The sequence below is a fragment of the Parasteatoda tepidariorum genome, chromosome 5 (genome assembly GCF_982258835.1).
Source record: "Parasteatoda tepidariorum strain Cologne lab strain chromosome 5, Ptep-v5.0, whole genome shotgun sequence".
Classification (NCBI taxonomy): domain Eukaryota; kingdom Metazoa; phylum Arthropoda; class Arachnida; order Araneae; family Theridiidae; genus Parasteatoda; species Parasteatoda tepidariorum.
This window is the reverse complement of record NC_141759.1, coordinates 53,208,248-53,214,247: the sequence shown is the minus strand read 5'-3', so window position 1 is coordinate 53,214,247 and position 6,000 is coordinate 53,208,248.

The window sequence follows — 6,000 nt, the reverse complement described above, 5'->3', positions numbered from 1 at the left end:
AAATACTATCAACTCAAAACTCTTTATTTACTATGAAAAAAAAAAAACATTTTGCAATGTTATCAGCGTAATTCAACTTAAAGTAACATCAGTGTGACTTCTGTTGTTGCAGATTCGATGACAAATAACTTATACTAGGAGGCTTCGCCCCCTGCTCGCTGGCGCTCACCAACCCCCGGAATTGCTTTCGCAGTTCATTTCGGATTGCTTCGCAATCCGATGCTCGCTTTGATCGCTCATTGGATACTTTCTTAACCCCTTCGGGACGGGTGATTCAGAAAAGCATTCGTACAACATCAGAATCAAGTTGCAATTAAATAAAAAACGGTAACTTAAATGTAGTCATTACTAATTTGACAGACTTACTTTGCTTTTATTTTAATTCTTGTTAGTTTAATCATATATATAATCAATGTTAATTCAAAGTATAACTAAATAGTTTTATTTTGAACAAAATAATGGTGAATTAAATAAATCAAAAAATTATAACTCCGCCCACAAATAAACTGCTAAAGAAATACTTTGATTACCAGTTTTATCTTCTTACCCTGATTGATACGGTTTTTTGCTGTCACGTATTTGTGACAGTCGGCGCGAAAGGGTTAACGTCTAGCTTTCGTATACTTTTTTGAACACTGAAGTTTCGAAAACTTTTCACTGTAGAAAATTCTAAACCTGTGCATTTCAATATTAATTTGAAATTGCAAACAGTTCACGTATTTTTCTTAATCACACTATTCTAAATTTCAGTTGTTGAGAAAAGTAACTGTTGTAAGTTTTGTTTTAAAGTCTTTCCCACCAGAGGGCTAAACAATATGAAATAGTACTGAACGCCGGATGTAAAGCATCGGCTTCGATGAAGATAATTTTGTGAGAATTATTTTGATAATTCGGTGAGAATTCACCCGATTAGACATATGATGCTCATTACGTGCTCTTGCGCGCCGAAGTCTATCAATTAAAACGTATTAGCGTTTTATATAATATAGATTAGCCATATGATGCTCACTGCGTGCTCTTGCGCGCCGAAGCCTATCAATTAAAAATGAAAACTGTTGCCAACGCGAGAAAAGAAATATCACCGGTTTTATTGATACATACGTATTAACGTTTTATATAATATAGATAGATTAGGTTGTAAGATGTTAGTTTAAGCAGGACTGCTAAATTTTTTTTGCCAGTTATTTATTATTAGCTTGGTTTTTAAGGTCATAAATTGTTTTGTTGGCATTAATTGTTAATTTTTTTGTTAATAATTGTTTATTCATTTTTTGTGAATTTATTTTAATTGTTAACACGATTCATAGTGAACTTTGTGGTCGGTGGCGTGCCCGGAATAGTGTGTCGCGTGCCATTGGTTCGCCGTCCCTGCCCTAAGGTTTATTAAGTTTTAAATCTTTAACCCCATATGATGGTTTAACTTTCGGATTCCCATTTTGTAACTACACAAAAAGCTCCTTTACATAAAAAATTATAGCACATTTGTGATTAACTAAATATTTTATTCATTTAGATAACAGTTTGGTTTGAAATATAACAATGGTTTTAAAAATATAAAAATTTTGGTTTTCAGAAACAATTTCAGATTTAGGTATTATTGAAATATTTTTATTAACAAATATGTTTATCAAAAATTATTGTTAATAATGGAATAAACCCGATACCAGTCTCTTGGAAAAAGACAAGTGTACCAAAAATGAAACATAGAAATTTAAACAAATTAATTTGAAGGTTTCACAACCTCTTACTAATTCATCAGCAGATCTGTCAATCTGGAGGCAGAATGTTTATAGCTGTATTTAAATAACAGTTTAGGGAGTAACTGTTTTTAAAATTTTCTTACCACTGAAATACCCCTAATTATACAGTAATTATAAATTCCTGTTATCAGAACTGCAAAAAGTAGCCCTTCCCACAATAAAAATGAAAGACGCATTAGATGAGGGGAAAATTAGACCATGATCTTTTCCCTGATTACACGACTTAGAAGTAGAGCCGGCCGGCTTGTTTTGGAGTCAGGGAACTGGCCTTGCATCAGAAAGATTCTAGGTTCGAATCCCGGACAAAACATGGATGTTCCTTCATTCTCTGTACTATCTGTCCTTACTGTGGGAGCAACGTTGGCCCACCTAATACGGTGTCCCTGAAAGAATGGCCAATACATCTGCCCTTCAGATGCCTGTATGACGAAAAATCTTTCTCCAGATGGGTATTGGAATAAAAAAAGATTTACGAGTAGATATTGTTCGCAGAGATGCCAACTGCTCTGGACACGCAAAACTAATAAAAAAACAGTATATTTGACTATTTTTGTTTGCTTTTTAAGAGGTATAGCATGACATAAGCAGAGATGCCAACTGCTCCGGACACACCAAAAGATTAAAAAAACGGTAATTAACAACAGAGTAAATTTTGCAAATATTCGACTAATTTTGCTTGCTTCTTGAACGGCACCGCATGACTCAAATACTTTAAAGTGGTGGATTATATAAGCCTATGAATTATTTAAAAATAGTGGTGGATAAAAATCTACTGAATTGAATTTATTAAACCAAGAATCACAATTGATAAACTACCACTTTAAAATATTTATTAGCTGTCCAGAGCAAGTTGGCATCTCTGTGTTCGGATTGAAAAAGAAATACAAAATGTTTCAACTTTTACATGGAATGCAGAGATGCCAACTGCTCCTGATTCTATAAAATATTTGGTAGAAATATACAAACTAAAATTTGCTGATTTTCGGTTAATTTTGTCGACTTTTGAAAGGGCTCAGTTCGAGTTAACTACATACCTGCCAACTTTGCACGGTCAATGAAAAAGATTTTACAAAGTGTTAGTAAAACAACAATAAAGTTTAGAAGAATTTTCCAAAAAACAAACTATTAAGACAACTATAAGCTTAATTAGACAACAAATAGATTTTACCTACATATTTTTTTTTTTAATTTTTCATTCGCCGTGCAGTTTAAAACTTTTTGTCGGAACTATAAACTACTATAAGATTTAATACACCAAAACGCTAATTTTGTTACCCTTAAGAAAACTATTTCTCAACGGCCGTACAAATTGGCAGCTCTGCAACTGTACGTTTGTTCGTTGTTGTAGAACTGGGCATCTGAGACCTAAATGGTCCTTAACTCTGCAACTGCAACAAAATGGAGAATCACATAGGTCTTAGAATTATTCAGAAGTAGTGGCGAGTAAAAACCCTATAAATCGAATAGACTAAACCCAGGGCTAAAGAGAGTAGAAGGGCTGGTTCACTCCTTTGAAGTATCTTTCGCCGCGCCGATCCTCCGACGTCACTCTAGTGACGTCACTTTGGCGCAAAGCTCTCACTTTTTCTTCAAGAACGGAGCGTTTGGCCTTACTAGCTCTAACTAATATTGGATCATTTCTTTTTGCGAGATATTCTAAGACATTTGTTATTTTCTATAATGACTTTCCTCAGTCTTTGCAGTGAATTTACAAGAATTTAAAACTATTATCGAAATACCAGTTTGCGCGATTGCAACTTGCAAAAATTCGGATATAAAAACAAAAGGAAAAAGTATAATTTTTTGCGTGCTCCCTAAAGTAAATGAACAACTATGTAAAGAATGGATTCCGAAATGACACAGTTAATATAAAACAGCAATACGTTTATTCTGTCGTAAAGAACTTTTATAAAAATTCATTATCTAAATAGAAACCGCCTCGTTACTTCATAAAGAAAGGCAGGTGAAAAGAATTAAAAAATAGATAAAGTCAAAGAAAATTAAAATGTAAGTAAAAAGTATAAATAAAATATATAGTATATAGTTGAAATTCTCCTAATTTCATAACATATTTTTTAATGTAGTTATTCTAAATATTTATGATTTTTTTTAAAAATTATGCTCTCTTCAATTTAAATATCTATAAATTATATCATTTTAAATTGAAATGTCTATAAGCAATTGTAAAATTTCTAATGTCATTATGAACCTAAATTATTATTTTGTTTCAGTAATTAGCATTTAAGGTTGATGTTTCCTAATGATTAAGTATGAACAAATTGCTATTAACCACATAATTTAAAATCAGGGATTCTAAATTTAACTTAACTTATCTTTATAAAAGAATAAGTAGATAAAAAAAGTGTCGATATATGCCTTCATTTTTCTTAATAGTTAAAGTTAAAACTGAACTTTTTAAAATAAAGTATTTATCGTGTCATTTTCACCAACTAGCAAAACATTTTTATAAGTTTAAAATGGTATTTTTTTAATATAATAACCAAGAAAGTTTTTTTTGAACTATGTTTATGAACGGAAATAATGTGTTAATTACGTAAAGTTTGAAGGCTAATAACCAGAAAAAGTCTAACTTATTTTTACAAAGAGAAAGATGCAAAGTTATCATATCTTTGCTTGCGATCTCCGAGATCTGTGGACACAGTGACGTCATGAGGAGGGAAATCGTAACTTCAGCTCTAAGAGCGCAGTGAACTAGCCCTTGTATTCTCTTTAGCCCTGGACTAAACCAAGACTCGTGGATTAAATAGTGCCACGCAAAAATATTTATCCGTAGTCCAGGGGCAAGTTGGCATCTGTGGGAATGAAAAGGTTCTTCAGTTCTTTCAACTACTCAATCATCAGAAAATCTATAATTGGAAAAAGATAGGGAAGAACGAATTGACATCAATATTTCATGTATGTGGGTAGTGTAATGGCGTTGTGAAATAGTACTCCAGGTTGTGAATATCTGAACTGGGAAACAAAGTCATTAGTCCCTCAATAAAAAGGAAAAACGTATCAGATGAGGAAAAAATTCGATCACAGTTTGTAAAGAGAACATTTCTATTTTCAAGATAGAAAGAGTAGGTGCAGTTTATTAAAGTATTGACAAGGTGGCAGTTTTAGATTACCTCGGACATAAAAAAATAAATGAAAAAATTTTGAAGAGCAAAATATCGATTATGATGATTACATTTACAAAAATTTGGAGAAAGCTAAAATTTTACTAGAAAGAGTAGGGGCAGTTGATTAAAATATGGACAAGGTCGCAGTTTTAGATTACCTCGGACATAAAAAAATAAATGAAAAAATTGTGAAGAGCAAAATATCGATTATGATGATTACATTTACAGAAAATTTTGAGAAAGCTGAAATTTTACTAGAAAGAGTAGGTGCAGTTGATTAAAATATGGACAAGGTCGCAGTTTTAGATTACCTCGGACATAAAAAAAATAAATGAAAAAATTGTGAAGAGCAAAATATCGATTATGATGATTACATTTACAGAAAATTTTGAGAAAGCTGAAATTTTACTAGAAAGAGTAGGTGCAGTTTATTAAAGTATTGACAAGGTCGCAGTTTTAGATTACCTCGGACATAAAAAAATAAATGAAAAAATTGTGAAGAGCAAAATATCGATTATGATGATTACATTTACAAAAATTTGGAGAAAGCTAAAATTTTACTAGAAAGAGTAGGTGCAGTTGATTAAAATATGGACAAGGTCGCAGTTTTAGATTACCTCGGACATAAAAAAATAAATGAAAAAATTGTGAAGAGCAAAATATCGATTATGATGATTACATTTACAGAAAATTTTGAGAAAGCTGAAATTTTACTAGAAAGAGTAGGTGTAGTTGATTAAAATATGGACAAGGTCGCAGTTTTAGATTACCTCGGACATAAAAAAATAAATGAAAAAATTGTGAAGAGCAAAATATCGATTATGATGATTACATTTACAGAAAATTTTGAGAAAGCTGAAATTTTACTAGAAAGAGTAGGTGCAGTTGATTAAAATATGGACAAGGTCGCCGTTTTAGATTACCTGGAACATAAGAAATAAATGAAAAAATTGTGAAGAGCAAAATATCGATTATGATGATTACATTTACAGAAAATTTTGAGAAAGCTGAAATTTTACTGGAAAGAGTAGGTGCAGTTGATTAAAATATGGACAAGGTCGCAGTTTTAGATTACCTCGGACATAAAAAATAAATGAAAAAATTGTGAAGAACAA